At 33.6% G+C, this 24,679-nt stretch overlaps 1 pseudogene; it reads left to right on the top strand.

Annotated features, from left to right (window-relative positions):
• Nucleotides 1-21,238: 21,238 nt before the first annotated feature.
• The window catches only part of LOC145288176 (cytochrome c oxidase subunit 3 pseudogene), a 107,776-nt pseudogene continuing 104,335 nt past the window's right edge, over nt 21,239-24,679 (top strand).

Below are 24,679 nucleotides of genomic sequence, written 5' to 3' on the forward strand. Positions count from 1 at the left end.
TCATACTCCTTTAAGCTTCCCGAATATTTGGTATTATGGCAGTCGATTCCGACACCACCCGTTTATTTACTTATAATTTTGCGTTTTCTGTGTTCATTGGCCCCATGTAGTGCTATTCTATCTTTTTTCTTACTTCCGTTGTAGTTACTATATGGCCATTTCTGCATTCGAGGGTTCTCCTTGGGCTTCCAAATGTTTTCCGCGCTGCCGTCCGCGGCATAGTCTCAGTCTCTCCTTATATTCTGATTTTTCTTTTCAGATTATTTAGGACTGTTCTTATTGCTTCTCCAATTATTGTTATTATGTTGAATCACTTCATGTTTCATATTCCTTTCAGTTCTCTGTCAAGTTCACTATATTTGTCTCGTTTTTTTGTATGTTTGAATTTTACACTATGGTATGCTTATTATGCAAAATCTACACATTGGCAATTTCTTTATGTTTGTGTGTAAACGTGCGAAAGAGTTTTTCTGGTTTCGTTTCTCTGTATTGTCTCCGGTTTTTGAGTGAACCAGTTTTCTGCATATATGAGCTTCCAGTGCATGGCGTTACCCATGCCATCGTGTCTGCCTGTTTTACTGTGTTTTGTCTATGTCAGCTTTAATGTGGTTGTTTTCGAATCGCAATGTTCTATGAAACTGTCATTAAAGAGTATGTTTCTCTGTTCACGTGTCATCTTCTTATCTAAGATCAGGTGTTTTCATGATTTTCTACTGTTGTTTTTCTGATAGATCGCACAGGTAGTTTTTTCTCTTCTCCTTTTGTTTCTAGTTTCATAGTTCCATGTATTGTTCTTCTGTAATAAATTATTCCCTGTTTTGACATTGTTTTGCCAAATCTTTATTGCGCTTCATACACAATCTTCTAGAATTATCAGTCACCTTTCTTATTCGTTCCATTTTCACGTAAAGTCAGTCAGTATCGTATTTTGATTGCCATACCTTGTCATTGTCATTTTTTAAGCATTCTGAATAAGGGACCGAAGATCTTCTTTAGTCCAGCGTATGAATGGTCACGTGTACCTTATTATTTGTGCTGCGTGAGTGCTTATTCCTTCGATTGGATTTCTATCGCTTATTATTGTTAGAGGAGTTTCCTTGTTCTTTTCATGTACACTTGTCCAATATTTTCTTTAATTTCTGTGAATGTGATGATGTTCGCTTTCACCACTTTTTTTATATTTATAAGCTTCATATTCAGCGAGAGCAATTATCTTCTTTTGTTAAGCATTTCCATATCTGTGATCTCTTTATTTTTCCTTTATCATTTCAAGTATTACATATTTTCTCATTTCCAATTTGTTTCCAATGTCATTCAAAAATATTCTGGTTGTGTTGATCAGCTTCTTTTCTTAATTCTTGATTTCTGCAAACGTCTTCAGAGCATTCATATACATTGGGGTGTTTATTCTTGGTTTCTCTCTATATACTTGTATCCGCTATTAAATTATCTATGTAATCGAATGGAATCATGCCTATGATACCGAGCTGTGTTATTCAGCTGTCAGTTTCATCCTCCATGTTTCTATTTCTTTTATTTTAATAATACAGGGTGACTCCCCCCCAAAGAAAACGGGCCCCAACTCTAATTAGGCCCCGTTTCTTAGTGTTTTGTCCGAATGAATGAAACTTTGGACATAACTAGTTTATTATATTAAAAACACTAGGGTCTTTGGCCTTATTTTCTCCGTTCTACAACATATGTTCTAGATGGCCTCCGTTTAGCTTTTGTTCTTTTTTTTTTGGTCACTCTGTACAATTAATATTCACAGATAACTTGTTCATTATTAGACAGACGATTATCCATGCATGTGGAAGTCTGTCATATGATTTGTTGGAATCAATTCATATCATAGTTACGTTATTTTATTGTTTATTATTATTATTATTATTATTATTATTATTATTATTATTATTATGAGAACTGTTATGAGATTTGTTATTTGTATTTTTATTTTGTTGATCTAGAAACACCATCAGTTATTTTTGTAATAACAAATTTAACTTTTTTTGTGAAAACCGCCCGAGAGAGTGCATGAAGCCAATTGATGTAAGAGCACACAAAATCGATAACTGATAATTGCAAATGTGTAGATGCCTATTAACCTTTTTCTTGAAAATACCAAGTCTGTATATAGAAAGAAAACAATGCCATAATTGCATTTGTAGAAATTTATTATAGAACTAGCAATATCACGTCTGTGAGAGAGATTTTGCAGTGAAGAAGAACGTGTGAGATCAATCAAATTACAGATACGTCTCTGCAATTTATCAAAAAGTTCAAAAGAACACAAATTTATCAGCCTAAATATGATAATATTACTACATCCATGGTATTATAGTAGTTTGTCCAGATAGGGTATAGCGTCGGGTGTTTGAAAGGGTCTAGATCGGTAAAGAGAATAAAATATCCAAGAATCAGAAATACCAATGGATTAAATTGATGTCCTCCAAGAAAGATTTGACGAGAAAGAAGATCAAAAAGTTAAGAGTTAATTTCTCATCGAGAGCAGAGTTATCAATAAAAATCTCAGGAAAAAAGGGACGCGCCGCGATTAAAATACAGTAGCTGAATCTTAAGAGATTTAAAAGAAACAATCAATTTCTTACTCCATTCCATAATAGAACCCAAATCAACTTATAGATCAACTGCATATTTTAAATGATCCGAAAAAGATGCGTGAGAGCAATTCTAGAATAGAGAGTGGTGTCATCAGCATAAATGTTAATTTTCTGAATAATGTTCCCTGGAAAGTCATTTATATAAAAGGGAAACAGTGTTAACACGTTGTAAATGTTTACTGAAAAACTCTATCTTACATTAAATAGATTTTCGATGGATTCAAAACTTATTCAATCTATTTTATTTCCTTGCTCGTTTAATAGTTACTAACATATAAAATATAAACGTTAGCGTTCACAAATATAACACTGATTATCGTATTCTTTTTCTTTTTTTTGGAGTCATATTAAAGCTCTTTTCTAAATAGTTTTCGCGTTTGTTCAATATTCATTTAAACGCTTTTTTCTCTAATAAAAGAGTCTTCATTTTCTTCTACTTTAAAAACATTGGCAACATTACATTACTTAGAGTTCTTTCTCGGTTGACCTAAGCTGCCCCAAGGTAAGTAGCTAATATATCAAAGATATGATAATCTAGCGAATTGTACGCTCAATAGAGTGGACATTATAGAATCAAAGGAAATGTTCTAACGGTGCTGTCTTTAGAAATAGAAACGATAATAAATAACGAGGGAAATTCCGATTCTTTTTTCTTTTAGAGTTGCGCACAAAGGCAGATGTCCATTTCTTTGACTCGCGAGAAAAACAAAAAGAGAGTGTATTCAGAACAGAATAATGAAATGTTTTCAGTGAAAAGTTTCAATAACCGGAACAGTTACTCTTCGATGGAAAAATTAATAAATTTGCTGTTGAGGATTCTTAATAGTTATGTTTAACATGACATAGTTGAAGTATATATATATATATATATATATATATATATATATATATATATATATATACATATATATATATATATATACTTAAAATATTATACAGTGCGACTTATTTTTTTCATATATTTTTTCATATGCTTACAGACAATAGTATTTCTTGCTTACACAATCATCAGTGCGGTATATGTCGATCAACGCGGTTTCAAATTATCTGAAATAAAACAAGGAAGACTTGATTCCGAATATTTCTGATGTTATATATTCCTCTCTCTTAAAGATAGGGTACGATTATAAATATCTCCAGTATCAAATAATCCTTATACACTGAAATTTATTTTACGTATAACAACCAAAGAGGGCAGATAAAACATATGATAAATATTCGGAATCAATCCCTCCCCTAGCTGTTATTTTAGATCATTTGAAACCACAGCAGCACGTTTTCGTATCTTCATTATCAATGCAAGAGGTTTGGGCCAAATATAAGATATTTTGTAATTCATATGAAAAAATAGGAAAACAAATGACTATAATTTTAACATTTTATGGCAGTGAGAAAATTCTCAAAAATACGCCATGGGTGACTGATGTTCCCATTGATGCGCGACATTCAGAGCAAATGTCACAAAGCCCGCTACACACATTAGGCAATTACCTTTACAGCGAGCCTTCATTTGTCAAATTCTGATTAGTAGACGCTGAGAATTTGAATTTATAAAATTGCAAAAAGTGGTATATATATGCATATATACATACATATATATATAAACAGTTTTAATCGCTTTATTGCAGATTAGTAAAATTTCATTATTTACCTAAATATACGTGAAAAAATAATCAGATGGTTGTCCTAAGGTTAATTTCCCCCAAATGTTATTCAAATTCATGGCATATTGACGAAGTGATGGCATTTTATGTATTATAAAAGAATGTCGATCGCTGCATTGCCGATCATTTACAATACAAAAACAAACGGGCTATTGAAGGTTATCGAAAAGTAAAGGCGTGTTGTAAACTCACAGAAGGATTCTCTATCAAATATCTAGCCACGGAGCTGGAAAGGCGCCCAAGAACCTAGGTTAATACGGAAAAAACCCTAAAACCAAATCCAGAATGGATAAGGGCACCAGCAGAAAACTTTCAGATCGTAATATTCGAAAATTCGTAGGGATGTAAACCGAAACCCAAGCAGCAGCAGTGAATGTATATTTCAAGCATTGAATCCGTTTCAAGATCCATGCAGGCCCGATGCAATGTATTGAATGAGATGGCAAGGTACATCAAACATCTTACAAGGCCTCCATTGAGTAAAAAATATAGGGAAAAAAGAATGGTTTGGGCAGAGAATTACATGAAAATGGATTTTCAAGGAGTCGTGTTTATGGATAAGGTCCGTGCTATACTTGACAATCCGGATAGATGGGCCAAAGTTTGGAACCCGAACGGAACTCCAACCCATTAGAGAATCATTGTTAACAAAGAAGTTGGGGCATTACATTTTGGGCGGAATCATTAAAGATGTTGGTTGGGCCATTCCGTGTGCCAGAGGGTGTAAATGTTACCAGCAATGCGTAATCGAACTTTTTTGGGAAATCATTGGACGTCATGATTTTTAAGCATGACAGTGCACCACCATATACTGCTAGGGTGACTGCATCGTTGCTAGAATCTATGGGTTTCGTTTGAGAAACCCTCGTAACCTGGCCATCATGTTCTTCAGACATTTACCACATTGAATATTTCTGATCAATATAGAAAAGAGAGGTTTATAAAGAATGAGAGCAATTTAGTTCAAAGAATGTTCTGTGAAGAAATAGGGTTAATGTCGCCAGAGCAATAACTCCTTTTCAGAGAAAACGGTTGACTTCCTCTGGAGACAAGAAGTGATTTAAAGTTATCTAAAAATGGTGGATATGTCGACAAATATATCATTTATTGTGTTTGTTTATTATTCTTTAAGATATGAACATAATAAACATAATACCTACACATTGGATGTTGCCCTAAAACAGCATTTTAATACACTTGAAATAATGCGATGGGCAGTTGATAAATAATAAAATGTTATAACTTCGTAAATATCGCTTGAATTTGACTATAATTTTGGGAAATAATTAAGCTTTACAGAAGTCATTTGGTGACACCATTTTAATGTTTTTCACGGATATTTAGTGAATTATAAATATTTTACATAATCTGCATAATCTGCAATAAAACGATGAACATATTATATATATATATATATATATATATATATGCAGTTACTTGTAGCCAAATTGAATATAGGACGTAACTAGCCTTTTTGAATATTACAATAATATTCTATTTATAAACTTTTTTGACAATTGTTAAAAAAGAATTTACCTTTTCAAACCAAAAAATATGCCTCAATATTCCTACGTATGTATATATAAGGTCCTAGCAGGCCAGTTTCAATTTTGCTGTTTTGGAGTAAACATTGTTTAGGGTTTTTCTTTTTGTTTTGCTTGGTTGTCCCTCTGTAGCCTTGCTTGGTCACTTGATATATACATATATATATATTATATAGAACAGAAACCTCAACTTTGACGTCAAAATGGGGTCTCGGATAGGTTACAAGTAACATACCTTGTAGGCATTTATATACTAAATGAACTATATAAAAAGATTCCAGGACTAAGAGGAGGACTATACCGGGATGATGCATTCTACTTGAACTCAACAAAAAGGTTATTTACAAAAAAAGATTAAACAATTCTTCAGTAAACTGAACCTAGATATAACAATAGCCCCAAACCACAAATGTATAAACTTCTTAGACATAACTCTGAATCTCGACAACAACTTCAATGAACCCTACCATAAATCCAACCAAACGCTATTCTACATAGATCACAATTCCAACAATCCGAATAGTATGAAAAAAAGTACTTATACCCAGCATCTCAAAAAGAATATCCAAAATATCACAAAATAAAGAATTATTCAATAAAAACAAGGAATATTACAACCAAGCCTTAGCTAGATCAGGATATAAAGAACAAATTACATTTGTTAGGGAAAATCAAAACAATAACATAGGTACAGAAAGAACAATAAACAATTCAAATGCAATGTCTTACATGTCGATGAGGAAATATAAAAAAGGAAAGAAGAGCAAAAATAAACGAAAAAGTAAAACATACAATAAACACGAAAAAGAAAAATTAAAAAACCGACCATGATAAAAATCTAAGACAAGGTAAAAAAAATAGAAGGAAGAGCCAGACGTGGTTCAATCCACCGTTCAGCCTCCATACAAAAAATAACATCCCAAGGGAATTTTACCAAATTATAGAAAAAGAAAATTCCCGCAAGATAGTAAACTAAGTAAGATAATTAATAAAACACTGTTAAGCTCAACGTCTGTTAACTTAACAAATACCATAATTGGCTCAAATTACACAAAATTGTTATAATTCTTTGTTAAAATCTTTGAAAAATAGAGCTAGGACAGAAAATGATTCTAACAATGTTGAAGAATGTAACTGCTGGGACCCTAATGAATGTCCAATGAGCATGAACTGTTAAACTTCAAACGTAGTATACAAATGTGAAGTTATGACAAATAATGAAACTAAAGTATATCTGGGGAGCACCGGAACTTGCTTTAAGGACAGATATCGTAATCACCATGCATCGTTTAAAAATGAAACGGAGAAAGAAAAGAACACCAAAAATAACGAAAATAACAACAATGTAAATAAAAATGAAAACAGCGGTAGGCATGATCATAACAATACTGAGAAACACATCTACTATAACGAAAATAGAAACAGAACTAATAGTAATAGCGAAAACAACCGGAAAACAACAAAGAAGAACTCAACCACTTTAGCAGTATGGATTAAGGAATTAAAGGGAAATAAAACTGAATATAAATTAAGATGGTCAAAAATTGATAAGGGGTAAAAATATAAACCTAGCAAATCGAAAAGATGCAACCTATGTATATTAAAATCTTACCATATACAAATAGCAAAAGAAAAATTATTAAACAAAAGACTAGATGTAATTCACAGGTGTTGGCACAGAAACAAATATTTAATTTCGCACACTAGATCAGATTAGGAAAAAATGCAAGGGATGTAATCCTGGATAAAATTGTACCACGAGAGTGACCTCTCCGGCATCGGTTAATATAATACAAATTACAACACTAAGTAAAAACAACACTATTAAAATAAATACGCATAAATATAGTAATAAACTTATATGAAATTATATGATAATTGGAAAAAAACAACTAGGAAAAAAAGGGAAAATAAAAACAAAAAATAAATAATTAATAAATAAAAAATAAAAATACAAAAGTACGGGTTAAAACGAAAAACTATCTTAACATAACACCAAAACATGGAGGAAGTGAGGAAGCATGGCTGTGGAAATCTTTTTACCCGAATACGATGTCCAGCATGTTAAAAATATACCATTTGTTGTAAAAATCTAATGGATACACCTCTGAAGAAGTTGCTGAGGACAGGATATTTTTACGGAAACATAAATCGTAAAATTGCCACCTCATTAATAGAAACAGATGTAATGGAACAAATCCATGAAATAAACGAAAGTTATAAAATAGTAAACGTGAGGTTTTTGAATTTTAAACAAAATTTTGCACTATATATATATATATGTGTGTGTGTGTATATATATTTATATATGTGTGTTTGTATATATATATATATATATATATATATATATATATATATATATATATAAGTAAAAATATCTGCCTGTGTGTGTGTCTGTGTACATTTCCCTACCAAATAACTCTGTCAATATTTGGTCTAGAGAATCGATATTTGACATAAGTATATTGAGATCTGGAAAATACTTTTGAAACGGTTTTCGGCAAAAAAATTTAGCTGTCAAGGAGTCAAATTCAACGACTTAGCTTTTGAAAACTCTGCCAAACTCCTTCACCAATTTTGGGTCTAAACACTTTAAATTTTAAATGTACGTGTCTTAGACATGGATCTAACATTTTAATTTGATTTGAGCCCAAAATAATTAATGTTAATGGGTCAAAATTGGGGTTTAATTAAAGTACCTCTGCTATTTCTACGTAATTACACAACAATTTTCGGGTCTAAACAATAGAAATTTTACATAAACTGTATTCACAGCTATGACAAGCTTTTAACTCAGTTTGCGTCGAAAATCTTAGCTGCCAAGGGGTCAAAGTTCAAAAGATTTTACCTTTGCGGTGTCTAGCAAACTAATTCGCTAATTTTGTGTCTAAACATATTAAATTATACATTACGGTTATTCAGACATGCGGCAAGCATTTTAATCAGTTTTAGAACGAAAATTTGGTTGTAAAAATATCAAAGTTGAAAGAGTTGACCTTTGTCGATTTTACAAAATTCCTCTGCCAATTTTGAGTCTAAAGCCTTGAAATTTTAAATGTAGGTAACGTTGAAATGGGTAAATCCTTTTGCTTTCATTTGAGACCAAAATGATAAATGTAAAGGGGTCAAAGTTTTTTTTAAATTGAACCACGCGGTTCATACGAAATTACTCTGAAATATTTTGGCCAAAACATTTGAAATCTTACATTAACTATATTCACACATAGAGCAAGTTATGAACAATATATGGGGCCCGTGCAAAGCCGGACTGACCTGCTAGTATGTATATATATATATATATATATATATATATATATATATATATATATACATATACATATATATATATATATATATATATATATATAATGTGTGTGTTTATGTGTGTACAGAGCGAAAATGTGAGGGAGAGAGTAAGAGAGAAAAAGTAAGAGAGATAGAGCGAGAAAGAGGTATCCTCATGTGTGTTTCCAACGATTTTATTTTTCGATATTTGGCATTTTCCGTAACATGTTCATGTTTTTTGTTCTCTAGAAAATTCGTCTACCCGTGCGACACCCACAAATGTTTCTATTCAGTACGTTATCTCAGCGTTTTCAACGATGAATATTTTCAAACTTCAACTAAGGCAACAACGGAAGGTGTCATGTTCGATGTTGTTCACTTCGTCTGTCCATTGTTTGTATTATTTACGTAATGAAGAGTTTGCTTGTGTAACAATCATAAGTCATGCTTGTGGTTATTCTTCAGCAGCGTTTCCAACAAATTATATTTTTAATAATTTCGAATTAATTAAATTAAAAACACCACAGAAACAACGATTTCAGACGCTCTTTACCTCGCTGTTTATTGTTTTTTGTAACATTTAAAAATGCTGATTTTAATATCGATTTTGTGTAGATGTTCGGTAATAAAAAGCAACATAAAAATATCGATCTATTTACCTACCAATATATTGGTACTCTCCCACCTCTCTCTCACACTCTCTCTCTTTCTCTCTCTCTCTCTCTATATATATATGTATGTATGTATGTACATACACACACATGCATATATATATATATATATATATATATATATATATACATATATATGCGTAAAAATACACTGGGAGTTATGTCTTTTTATCTTTCGTTAAATCAAAATTTAACATGTACTGGTGAAGTGACTACACGACATCTCATTGGTTATATATTTTTATTTATCTATCAATCTTTATTTCTGATTTCCCCTCTCTCTCCACCTATCTTTCTCTCTCTCTCTCTCTCTCTTTCTCTCTCTCTCTCTCTCTCTCTGTAAATATAATGGCACCAAAAAGAAAGTCCACACTTGTCATTTTTTTCCAAAATCGCAAGTTTAAATTAAATAAAATATAACTGATTGCCTATACTTCTCTAAATCCACCTTTTATCCCTATGTAATTCTAATATTGTATATTTGAATTTTTATCCAACTATCCTCGTGTTCATGTCAATTAAAAAATTAAACTTTCAATCGAGGAGGAAAAAAACGATGCTGCGACAAATGATCTTAATACCAGTTTAAAATATTTACACTTTAGGCAACAAAGAATTCTTAATCGTAATTGTTATTTTAGGTTATATAACGTGAAATTTAGTCCGTATGCTTCGTCTTTCTATTAGAGATCGTCAAAAGCTCATTAATCTGCATTTTCCTGGTTTATCTAATCGGGAAATCGGCCGCAGATTGAAATGTTACGAGAAAACGGTACGAATGACTGTGCAAAAGCACCAAAACACCGGCAGTATTCGTGATGCCCCTTAATCTGGTGGTCCTTGAGTTACTTCTTACAAAGAAGACAATGCTGCTAAGATCAACAGAATGAGAAACTGATTTGAAACGGCACCCCAAATTCAACAACAGTGTAATATTGTTAAAGTGTGTTCTATTTCTATAGTATAGAACAGATTGAAGATATGTAATTTGCAAGTCGCAAACTAATGATTTCTGTAAAGCGCCACCTCGACTTTTAATGATCCAATAAAAATTATGACTCTTCATAATAAAAGAGTGATTTTCAGCGACGAAGGCAAGTTCAATAGGCAACGCAGTGATCGTGGGTATTACGTCCGTCGAAGGAAGGACGAAGGATTTAATCCGAAGTGCACAGTTTCAACGCTGCAAGTTGTTGGAGATTCACTTCTTGTGTGGGAGATTTTGGTGCCAATTGTCCAGGATCAATTTTCCGCTTACAAAATAGAATTAATTCGGTCAAGTATATTACTATGCTGACTTTCATTTTCCACCATATTTTGGTCGGAATTTAGATAATAATCCAATCTTTATGCAGGATAATGCTCCCATTCTTACAGCTGGCAATGTCGAGACGTGCCTTATGAGCATCATATACCGTGTCTGAATTCGCATGCATAAACTCCAGACCTGAATATTGTCGAAAACGTATAGAATTACATCAAGCAAACACTTTGCAAAGAACTTTGCGGTTAATTCTACATTATGCGACGAAGGCCACCGACTCCCAGGATTTCCTTCTGTATCAGAAAAGACGCTATGCGACATACCAATATCGGTGCGTCATGTTGCCAAGCTAATCCAAAATCGATTCCTTCCAGTAAAGCAACTGGCCCTGATGGCATTCCTATTATAGTGCTCAAAAACTTCAAGCAGCACAAGCTCCTATACTTACAAAGCTGTTTAAGCATTGTCATAAAGAGAATTGCTTCTCAACAACCTGGAAAATCTCATCAGTATACCATGCATTTAGGAATTCAGCTGATCGGTCACCTCCCTCCCAGCACAGATCTGTGTGCCATTAGTAAGTTGCTGGAATCAGTATTAAATAGAGAATTAGTCAACCACGTCAGCAAAAATAACCTTCTTACTGATATGCAATATGCTTTGCGTTCTGCTTACGCTTATATCTCATATAATTAGCGAATATTTCGATGGAGACTTCTCTTCTATGGCAATTGTTATTGTCATACCATTAGCTTTTGATAGGGTATGGCATAAAGGTCTATTTCACAAGATATTCATCTAAGGTATAGCTGGAAATGCCTTCTCAATTATTAAAAAAATTCTCTGATAGGTTTATGAGAGTAGTGGTTGATGGACAGAAATCAGAAGCTCTCAGTAGTAATGCTGGAATCCTTCAGGGGTTCATCCAGGGCCAAACTCCCTTACTGGTCTACATAAATGATCTTCCATTCACATCCTAAGATCATTCGTAGACATTTATGCTGACGACGTTACAATCTATGGCAGAACATCAAAGGCCGTAAGCGAACCAGTCCTCTCTTATTCTCTCTACTCTGATCTCGAGCACGTGGTAGAATAAGAAAAGAGTTGGCTGGTAACTTTTAATGCATCTAAAACCAAGCTTCTATCTTTATATCATAAGCGCTCTGATCCTCATCTGGCATCAACTGACATGAATATCTCTAGACTTGGGTAGGCTCTATGTTTTGACAAGCTCCTGAGCTTTATTTTTACTCCTGATCTGAAATGGAGCACGTACATGTAATCTGTTGCTAAGGTCGCTAGAAAAAATGTGTTATCCTTCTATAGATCCCGTAGATATCTAGCTACTTATGCGATTGTCTATCTATATAAGAGCAAGGTGCGTCCAAACATTGCGTACTGTTGACTCATATGGGCAGGATCTGCTGGGAAAATACCTTATCTTGCCTTGGAAGAGTTCAAAATAGACTTCGTTGCCTAGTAGTGGATGATTTTTCTCCTTCCTGCAACATCTTTCTCACAAAAGAGCAGTTGCAACATATCTCTACTTTATCATTATTTTCATGTCAAGTGCTCCTCTGAGCAACATGTTCTCCCCTCTCATGAAACTTTCACGAGAAACACTTGTCTAGCTGAAAACGCTATCAATAATTTTCCCACTCTTTATCTGTGCCTAAACTTAAATATAGATTCCATGAAACAATCTTCTTTCTTAGAACCGAACACGAGTGGAACTCTCTTTCGTTTGCCTGCTTTCCAGCTTACTACAATATAGGCGTCTTCAAGTTTTACGTAAACAAGTTCTTGATGAGCTGTGCCCTTAAGTCATCCAATTCACTAAATTTCAACTACTAACGATTACTATGATATTGTCCCATTGACTACTGTACACTCTTTAACCTTTATCCTCGAGTGGTTTTGGGGCCTTGATAAGTGGTGACTACTATGGAAAACAGCAATATCTACGCAATGAAAAATTTTAAATCTGGAAGAACTTTGGACAAGAGCTAAAGAAGAGTGAGATCCCTTTTCACCGGAGTATTTCCGCAAACTAGTTCAATTGGATGCCCAAAGGATTGCAGGCTGTAAAATTGTAAAAACGCTACTAAATATTAACCAGTACATTGTGTTCCTGTTGTATTTGTCCCGTATCAATGTTCTAAATTTATATTAAAATAACAATTTCTCATTGTGCGAGGTTTCTTTTTGTCTTCTCGATTTGAAGTTAATTTTTTAACTTGACGTGGACACTATCATACTTTAATTAAAATTCAAATATGAACAAGTACAATTATAGAGGAATGAAATGGGAACAAATGAGGAGTGTGTTGTTTAAACAGTTAAAATCAATGTTGTTTACCTTCTCGCTTTTTCCAAAAATTGACAAGTGCGGGCTTTTATTGGTGCCACTGTAAAGAAACACGCACATTTCGGTGAGTGATTCTGAACTCATCCCCAGCCAGTTTATTTTACGAAATTCTTCACCCCTGCTTGAAACTACTACGTTAAACATTTTTTATACACCAAAGATTGCAAGTAATATAATAACATTTCATCAAGGAAAACCTACCATGTAATAAGGACCACCATACGACAAATGCGGAAATATTACGACCAACCTTGGAGATGACGGACGCCCCAGTTCTTTCATTATCCTTTGTAAAAACAGAGGTAATTTTCTCGTTTTTATTATCTCTTTCAAAGGATAACTCTCGATTTAAATCTGCATATCTTTTTCACTACCATCAATAACACACTTAATCGAATGTCCATACAGGAAGAACATAGTCTTGTCAAAAAAGAGCTTACACGTATTTTTTATCTCTTGTTTTGCCCTTTATAACTTCCGTCACTGGCCCGTGCATCTAAGAGAGTACCAGACTATAATCTTGGCATATGCCTGCATATTTGTCTTCATCGGGATATTCTTTCGTTCTCCGAACTTTCTGCTCTGCTAGGTACCCCTCTATATATTTTATACCTTGTGTGTCTTCCTGTTGTGTAAATTTATCCTATTTCTCCAACTCTGTCTCTATAATTTATCAAGCCCTATCATTCCATCGATCTATTCGTTACATCCTAATTATTTTCTCATTTTATCAATCTCTATCAACTTTTATCGTTATACATTTGCCCTATATTTCCCCCTCTTATAGTATGTATTATTTGTCAAAAATTATTTTTACAACTACCTTCGCCATACCCCCTCGTAACTTACCCCGTTACTAAACCGTCAGGTCTTCCTCTATCTTATTAAATTATAACCTTAGTATACAGCACCCCATGTAATGCACCGCATCATTTTAATTAATCTTATAACAGCGCCATGAGCTTTTTATAAATATTGCTGTGATTACAGTTATATTCGATAAATTCCTACTTACCATTACCCCTTGTTTAATTCATCATCACAATATTACGCCTGCACCCATGTACAGTTTCTAAGTGCTGTTGTGGTCCGAGATACTTCTGTCAATAAAATAATTTTAGCGTAAGCCCCCTCCTTATGTAAATCCTCCATAGATACTACACATCTTACATACGGATAAACTAGAACAACCAACCAACCTACCCTATATCTTCCCATTAAGGTAAAACACACAAAATAATCACATTTTAAACAACTATGATAGACACCACATACACCTTCTTACATTCCACTTTATATAATACCCTCCTCCTTTATCTTAGAGTTCAATATAGCTCCCCCCAAACAGCACCAATAAATTTATTTATTTATTTCGTTCCTGATGAATCCCTCGCTAAACGCCACAACCCCATCATGTTACCTACCATCATCTCTACTCTTCTGATGAAAAGTATTTTGTTCCGAAATACGTTGATATAAGAGTCCCCTTTATCTCCCAACTTAATCAATATATAAACTTATTAAGTAAATGATTAATTCTCTACATACCAATATATAGTTTTGTGACTATATTTTTTAATTTTATTGTCTGCTATATAAGCTCCAAAGCAATTTGCTGCGCTTTTTATTATCTCGATAAGTCTCTTCTCATGGAATTGAACTTACGCTCTTCATTTTTACTCGACAAGTTATATATATATATATATATATATATATATATATATATATATATGCATATATATATGTGTGTGCATGTGTGTGTATAGTGTTACAGAATATTTCCCATAGTTCCAAAGATCAAGTTTTCTCAGTTGTCACTTTATTGTTTTCAAAAGGTAAGCATCACAATATTATTTCTTTCACGAATAACAAGCCGGAAAATTATGTCTTTGCTGCATTTCAGTCAGTTATTCATCGGGTATTTCTCTTAAAAATCAAAGAAAAATACTTTAAACAACGTGCATCGTCTCTAAAACCGAACACATCTGATTTTTTTCGTTTCGAAGACTACGATTATACTGCATTAATTTTTATGAATTCAACTTGGTTTCGTATCTTTGTAAATTATTATGGTATTATTTATCTTTTATTTAGTTTTAGGTTTTAATTTGGTTCTATATATTCTCACTTTGTATGTTATTTTACCCTCTTCACGTTTGATATTTAAGTTATATTAATTACTATATTTATAATTTATTTTTCAGATAACTACTCTTAATAAGGTATTCGTATTTATCTTTAATTTAAAAATTCACGTATTTTTCCATTTGTTTAGTTTAACATAAAATTACTTAATAGATATACTTAATTAGTTCAATAAATCTTGTAAGCTTTGTCACGATTCGTTATATGTATGTATGTATATATATATATATATATATATACATGTATATATAAACACCTTTATCAGCTTTACTTAAGTTAACTGTTCTAATTTATTTTATTATTATCACTGGATAATTTGTATTATCTTTCCTATTTTTACCTTTATTAACAATCAAGATGACAGAAATTGATAACTGATTACAAATATGAAAATCATATTGATCTCAAAACATCAAATAATATCAAAAATATAAAATAATTAAAATGTTTAATCAAAATGGGAAAAGGGTTAATGAATAAATAACGTAAGATTCAACCAACTGAAGTTCAATCCCGATTGAATAAATGTAAACTGTGTTTGAAATATCGGATTTACAATACTTGCTTCTATAGGTTTGCTGACTTGTAAATCAGGAAAAAAAAAACTATTGTAGTGGTTACCTTTTTAAAAGTCAAAGGATTGCTTACCGAGCAAATTTGATAATTGGAAATTGATAAATATTTTATTACAATATATGGCCCGAAATTATAAAAGTATTCATTTTCTAACTTCTATTTACTTTTAAATTCAAAAACTTTTAATTATTAAAACATATCTATTACGATTTGTATATGTAAACTGATATACGTTTCAAGTAAAGCCTTACCTTACATACATGTACATATATGTATCTGTTTATACATATCTATTATCCATATATATATATATATATATATATATATATATATATATATATATATATATATTACAATACAAAATGCGAGCATGAAAATCATATGGTTCAGCTTTAAAACGGAAAAGAAAAGAACAATATATTTTTGTCAAAAATATAATAAATATATAACTTAAAATATTCCAGCATGAGGAATTTATTTTATAATGTTAAATGGAAGTTTTAAAAAATTCATAATGCTGCAATATTTTAAGTTATAAATTTATTATATTTTTACTAGAACATCTTGTCTATTTCATTTCCATGTTGAAGCTTATCCATATTACTTTTTATGCTCGAGTTTTTCTATTGTAATCCATGGTTTTTCCGGCTTCCAATAAATTCATTTTTTCTTTGTTTTATTTCAGTCTTCTTTTTTGCTCCATAAACATAACATACACATATGTAATAACAATGTACACCCACTGTCTGCTTTCAATAAAATCCCCCAATATCTCCCTTTCATGCTTTCATTTTTTCTGTTTCACTTTTTACTTGTTTTTCCGCGACAGCAGTGAATTAGTAGCAACACTAGTCATTGAAGCGACGTGGAAGTTATAGTAACTAATCATAAAAGATGTCGCTCACCTCCTTACGTTTTTGACAATTTTGAATACAAGTAAATTAATCATAACTTTTGTTCTACTGAAAAACAATGGTCAATTTTTTCACAATATAGCTGAGAAGGTCATCTATATATTGTAATAATTGCTTGAATTTTAGTCGAAATATGATTGAGAAGTGGAGCTTTAAAGCAATTCTAAATGACTATTAGTTCCACTTACTTAGCGATATATTCAATCACGGAAGTGTTTGAAATATATATATATATATATATATATATATATATATATATATATATATATACATATATATTATAATTCCTTATCGCAAGTGAAGAAGAAAAATAAACTAATTTTACTTACCCACAGAGATATTAAACTGAATCTATCATTTTTACTAAGTCTCAGTTTAAAATTTTTTTATACTAGCATTGATTAATATCTATTACATCATTTAGTTTAATATGAAAGGGAAATGAAACATTTTTAATACATAATAAGTATAATGGATAATATTTGATGCCTAAATAGTTTACCTCATGCAAATTTTACTTCATTTCAAATTTTAAATTAAATAATGACTATAGTATGTATCCTCAAGTAAATTGAAATAAACTGGAACTTCTAAAATGATAAATATATGATGCCCAATGCATTTTGTTTTAATTTCACAAAATATAGAAGTGTCTTGCTTTCTTAAATATCTTGTACTATTAATTGATACATAATTCCTTGAAGAGAAAAAGGAATACACATATCCCAGCAGATAAGTGAGCGATTTATGTATTCATTACAAAAGATGCGAGCAAAACTTTGCAATGAATACATAAATTGTGTAAGAACATGCTCCAAACAGTGCTTACAAATAAAACATAGATATTGCCATAAAACAACAAACCATGCCTATGATAATATAGAGGTTTGGTATTATTGCCATAAAATGGTTGAATATACATTCGACAGTTATACAGGAAAATGATGGCATTTTCCAAAATAACATATAGACACCAATGTTTTAATAGGATGTATCTGCTACGAAAAGCAGAGGGTATGTGACTCTCAGAAATTGATCATAAACGTTATATCACTATTGTGAGCACTAAGACATAACTAATGAGCGATAAAATCAAAACCTTAAAATGGTGCAACGACACAATCATACAATAATAGGGAGAAAGACCTGGATCATGAAACCGCTAAATATTTTAAACACGATTCTCTTACAAATGAGACAGCATCAGAAAACAAGACCGCTACAGAAATAGCCTTAAAGACTGGGAAAAATGCACAAAACTTTCCATAGCAAAAATTTGTAAACACGTGCCACTTAATTGTGTGCCAACTTATTTCTAGAATAATTAAACTAGGACTATATAGAAAAGGAAACCCATTTGACTAGCTAATAGTGCTACATGAAAGGTCTCCCTTTTCTTGTAAGTAAGAAAAACATTAGATCATTAAAAATGAGATTAGATAGACGGTAGACAGAGTTGGACAAACGGGGGACAGAGTTGACATTGGTCAGCAGATGGACTCAGCTTTGGAAGCGAAGAGTATGACAATTTTAATCAGGTTATCGACTTTTGAATTCCTGGATGCCATCATAATGGCAACTGGCCGAATGTAATAAAAGAACACATCATATTTTGTAACTGCGTCTTCGTGTCGTCGATTCTACAAAATTAAATATAACGTGAAACATCCTTTGAATGAACTTTGTCTCCCTCATCGTTATAATGAAGTGTGTGTATAACTCATCAAAGTAATCTGCTCCCCTCTCCATCCCAAGTAATAAGTGATCCCCTAATATGTACCCTCCTCTGTCATAAGAACTGATAACCCTCTTTTCTAAAAATACGTTATAAGAACCACAGACAGAAAAATGTATAGATGTCGTTCTCCCTTTCTCTTCTATGTCTTCCTCTCATCAATATGAATGTCCCCTATGAAACAATAGTAGAATCATTCTACTATGATCAGAACCGGATTATAATAGCTTCGGCAATCAAAGCACGATGACAAATACATTTAAAAAAAGAAATGGTTTCAGTAATCACAACAAAAGCGGATTTTACTACAAAGAAGTAGGGAGTGTAAGGTTTTGGTGAGAGACGGGTAGTGCACGCTGCGACTTGAAATAATTCTAACTCATAGACAACTTAGGTGGCTTTGTCACACCATCCGGATGCCAGCAGAAAGGCTCCCACGCAAGGTCCTCTACGGGGAAGTTGCAGAGGGCAGAGGCAACCCTGGGCGCCCACGTAAACGTTTCAAGGACCAAATAAAAACATCATTGAAAACATGTGGCATAGAATCCAACGCCATCGAACATGCTGCTGCTGATCGGAGAAAATGGCGAAACATCTGCCAAGAGGGCTTGGAAACTTTCACCTCCGCCTATAATGACCGAGCAGAGCGAAGAAGACACTAAAGGCACGCGGCGCAGCGGGCAGACGGCATCTTCCCCTGTGCTGCCTACGGCAGTGTATGCAATTCACGAATTGGACTCCACAGTCACCAGCGAGTCCATCAGGCGTAATCTATCTGGGACTGTAAGGCATGGTGCAGCGTCATCGTCGTCAGCGACGGACTACTGAAGAGAAGAGAGACACTGCGACACAATGAAGTATGTAAATATCCCCACGGCTCGAATGCATACATAAATGAGACCTATATGAAAAAAAGCTGCGTAGAAATATTCATATAAAAGTTTAAAATACACTGTGAAAATCTCAATGGAATTTAGATTAAGTTTCATACATTATTTTGCAATACATAATGCAAAACCGGCATTTTATCTCTCTATATTATAAAGCGACCTTGTATATAGCTGAACAGTTTCTACCAAAATAACTCTGCCGACTTTTAATCTCTGGATTTAAAGCTTAATTTATAATCGATTTGAGCTAATGAAACAAGTTTAATTTGCTTTTTTACCCAATGGGAATAGCCATTAGAAAGTAAACATTGAAAAGATTGAAGCTTGGCAGCCGTAAGCCAACTTAATGTATATATTTTACGCATGGCCAGATATAGTTTAGACAGTAGTGCACACCGCTCCAGCTAAATGTTTTGGTTTCGATTATTCGTCCATTCTCTCATTCATTTAATTGGTAAATAATACACGCAAAGCCATTACTATTTACGAAGGAAGAGGCGGTGACAATTAAGGGGTTATGTACAAAAAGAAACTATACAGGCTGGAAACCGTGGAAGTCGACCAGCGTTAGTCCACTGCTGCCTTGACACCTTGTCGTGTGGGCTGGTTTACGACTTGATCGGGTAACTGGTTCCACATAGATGCCACGCGAATAGAGAACGCTGCTTGGTATCGAAGCCTCCGGAATCGTTAAAGGAAGAACTTTTTCGCGTGTCTACAGAGCCCGCAATCCGGGGCATGGGTAAAGACCAGATCCCAATCCAGGCCGCACCGTAACTGAAATATGTTGTAGGCGAGGATGAAGTCGGCGTGAAGCCTCCTTCTCTCAAGGGGAAAAAAGGATTTAGTCCAAAAACCTTACTCATAAACTAGATCTCTGAGGTTAATCACCATTTTCGTCGCCCGGCGCTGAACCCGTTTGAGGCACAGGACGTTATGGGGGATGTGGCTTAAATAATGTATGGTGTAGAGGGGAAGGAACATGAAGGGAGTGAGACGATCAAATGAGCGACGCATGAGGAACAGAACACTCCTGGGCTTGTTAGCAGCGGCTATGCAATGTTCAGCGGGTGAGTATGTGGTATGGAAAATCACTCCAAGATCATTGGCTTATCTTACGGACTCGAAAAGCCAATCACCTAGTTGGAAGATTGGAGGAGTTGAGGCATGACGGCCCATTGCCATGTGCTTGCACTTGCCGACGTTTTAACTCAAGTACCAGTTCAGTGTCCATCTCCAGACTTCATGAAGGTATAGCCGGAAGTCTTCATAATCGCACCGAAGGGCAATCAGGAGGGACAACTGAGAAATCACTTCGTGCAAGTCATTGACGAAGATAAGAAATAACAGAGGCTCAATCACTTAACCCTGTGGCAGAGCACTTTTTGCACTGCATACATCGGAAGTGCAACCGCTCACTTAAACCCGGAAAGTGCGGTCAGCGAAGAAGACGCGAACCCACTGCACGACCTCAGGATGTAACGTGAATGCCAGGAGCTTGATGAGAAGTAGACGATGATTTACAGAGTTGAAAACTTTGGTAAAGTCTAGAAAGACAATGTCCGCAGTGGCTTCCTTATCCATGATTCTTGTTAGCAAAGATCCGTTAGGCAAACCTTTTCGGCACGAAGCCGTGTCGGGATTTAAAGATTTGCTCGGCCTGTTGAAGGTGGGACATCATCGCATTTTTCAACAACATTCCATGATTTTGAAGACAATAGAGGCGAGCAGCACAGACCGGTTGTTTACAGAGTCTTCTCTGGTACCCTTCTTGAAGAATGGTCAGATCGTAGCAGCACGCCGTTGAGAACGATGCTGGTAGTCAGAGGCAGGTTTAAAAGGAACGTGCGTGGGAAAGATTAAAATCGCGAGCTCTTTTAAAATTAGTGGGTGAACACTGTCAGGGCTAGCACTCTTTGTTGCATCAAATGATCTGAGGACTCGCTCAATATCTCTGTCAAACTTGATTTGCGGCACAAATTGATTATTAGAAATGCAGCTCGATGTCGCTCCGATATACTCTAACAGACGTACCTATCTTGTAACTGTGTTGACATCAACCGCATCGGTTTTGTAAAGGTTCAACAGTCGCTGATCAATATTGCTAGTTTCAGTGTGTTTTTCATAGGGAAATTCAATGACACATCAGTGCTTTTGAATCACATACATGCCATTGGTTGGTTTATTTGAGTCTATTACAATCAATACTTGCAACTGAGATATTCATGTATGCACCAGTATAACAATGCCTATTGCAATCCGTTTTAATTCATTAAGGCTGGCAAATATTGAGTTGAGTTATTACTTTTGGAACGTAATTCATATATTATATTTAGAAAGGTTTTTTGGAAATACTATAAGATGTTAAAATAACACATATGTGTTAAAATGTAAACAGGTAAATTAAGTATTCTCTAGAAGACCAGCCTTTCAGGTTTTTGAGTTAAAATCTCAAAGCATCGTCACGTTATCACATTTTAGAAATCCATATTACTTTAACTGTTAGACTGTGGTTTAATATGAACTAACAAATTCACTATGAAAAACTTTACATATATAGAAATAAATGTTTAACTTTTAACCACAGTTCTCACATCGGTAATATTTTTTTATTACTTCCTTATTTAGTTGTTATACACACTTAAAGTAATCAAGAAACAAAGATATTTGTAACGTAGATTCCATGAGCAGAGCTTCTTTCTTATAACTTCCCGCCTGTCGAACTCTCTGCCGCTTGCCTGTTTCCCTCCTTACTTCAACTTGGATGTCTTCAAGGCCAGCATAAATAAATTCCTGATGACCCCCCTTAAGTAATGACACTTTATAAAATCCCCAATATTTATGAATGATACAACACTACCACATTAATTACTGTTCCCACAATAGCCCTTATCTCAGAGTGGCTTCTGGGCGTTGATAAGTGGTGACCTCCATGTAAAATATATGAACATAGATTTATGTTGTAGAAAATGAGTTACATTATTGCATAGTGGGTACTTTTGAAATATAATAACGGTTTTCAAATCTATATAGTGAAAAATACAAAATAAAATAGACACGCTAGCGATATCTCAGTTTTTTTTCTGTGGCATATGACGATGTAAAGAGTAGTAGTGCTAAACACAACATAGTCAGTTGTCATTATAACACTTTAATTGTTTGTCAATCCCGGTACTTAGTTGTTAAGTGCAACCATGTACTTGGTGAATTGAATTATATATATTTTTTTTAATGTAGCATTTCTTTTTCTCAGTATTATGCATTTTACTCTAAATTTAGTAACTATGTTCATAACTAACAAATGCCCCCCAAATAACACACATTGCCATGTATATTGTGTTGCACAATCCAAGTACTTGTTTTGGCAATTTACTGTGTACACCTTAATAATGCGTAGTTTCTTTGAGAGTCTTCATAAAATACACGTACATATTGCATCGTTATATGTGTGGATTAAATCCTATTTTATTTAAAGTTTGCAGGCTAAATTTCTTAAGTGTATTTAACAAACACACAGTAAAGTAAATGTTTATATTACTACAGATTTATTTCTGTAAAACAATCTACCTTATTACTGGATATATCTCTACTATTATATGAAACGAATTTCTGCACATGCGAATGCGTGTGTCAGTTCTATTCTCTATAGATTCTGAAACAGCTGGGCTGATTCTTTTTTTAATTTCACACAAAATACTTAGTGTGCCCTAAATGGTTCTTACGTAGGTATTTGATCGAGATTGGGCTGATAAGTACCGAAACTCGATAGTCCAACAAATTCGGTAAAAAAATAAGTCTGGTTTTAGTTGAAAACAAACACTTTTATACAACCTTACATCACAGATGCATTTAAGATGCTTTATCACCGCACAAGCAGAAAATCCCAGCCTATATAATCAAATTTAGGATTAATATAGAGGAGACGGATGCATACATAATGAATGTTCTCTTTTAGAGCACAATAAAACCATGACACTAGACTTGTGTGCATTCAACTTTTATTCAAGTTATTATGTAAAAATAATTTCATAAAATCTACAGTTGATTCTTTTATAAGACATGGGATGGCAGAAATTAATGTTTACGTTTAGAGAATTATTGAACACTGACACTTGACTTTTGTATTTTCAACTTTATAGCCAGCCATGATTTACAGATGAATTCATAAAATCACCAATCGATTATTTGCGTGGTGGAATATAGAACTTTCTTTTTGTTCTCTGCGGAGCGAGTGCCTCTAACTAGAACAGTCAATAGAACAATTTTATTAAAAAGTAGTCGATTTAACGGATTTCAATGACAATAAAAGTATTGGAGCGTGGAACATTTGTTGATTCTTATTCAATTCAAGACCACGTAAAGTATCCTTGCTAATATAAGAGTAAATCCTCTTCTATTGCATTTTAGTAACGCAGGAAGAACGGCATAAAAGTAATGCCTCCTATTTTTCTCCAAATTGATCAATGGAAATTACTGATTGTATTGTTATGAAAGCTGAACTTATGTATTTATGACCTTAACCTGCCATGTCTTTGTTAATGATATTGACGGTGGGAAACACCAAGAAGACAATTATTATCATGTGCATCAGTCAGAAGCAAAGGTGCTTTATTGAATATCTCCACGCAGAACACCGTATTTAACTTTCAGGAATATCAGCACATTTAAGAGATTGACTTGCTGATTTCAGAGTGACGAAAAATATGTGATAGACTAAGTGTGCTCTGGGGATTTAACGAGGAAACGAAAACAACTGGGAAATGTGCATTCGGTATGATGGTGACTATGTAGAAATTTAAATGGTGAAGAACAAGATGTTACATATTTTAATGGTCCCAATCCTGATTTCGTAGCTCTTAAAAGCTGTAGCGTTTTAGTAAAAAAAGGAACCGTTACTTATGGAACGACCACGTACAATAAATTAAAACGAAGCTATGACTACTGGTGCATTCATAAAGTTGATTGTGTATGTTGTGTTGTGCAGAATAGTAGCAGTTGA

This window comes from Euprymna scolopes, chromosome 11 (genome assembly GCF_053919585.1).
Source record: "Euprymna scolopes isolate OS-2025 chromosome 11, ASM5391958v1, whole genome shotgun sequence".
Classification (NCBI taxonomy): Eukaryota; Metazoa; Mollusca; class Cephalopoda; order Sepiida; family Sepiolidae; genus Euprymna; species Euprymna scolopes.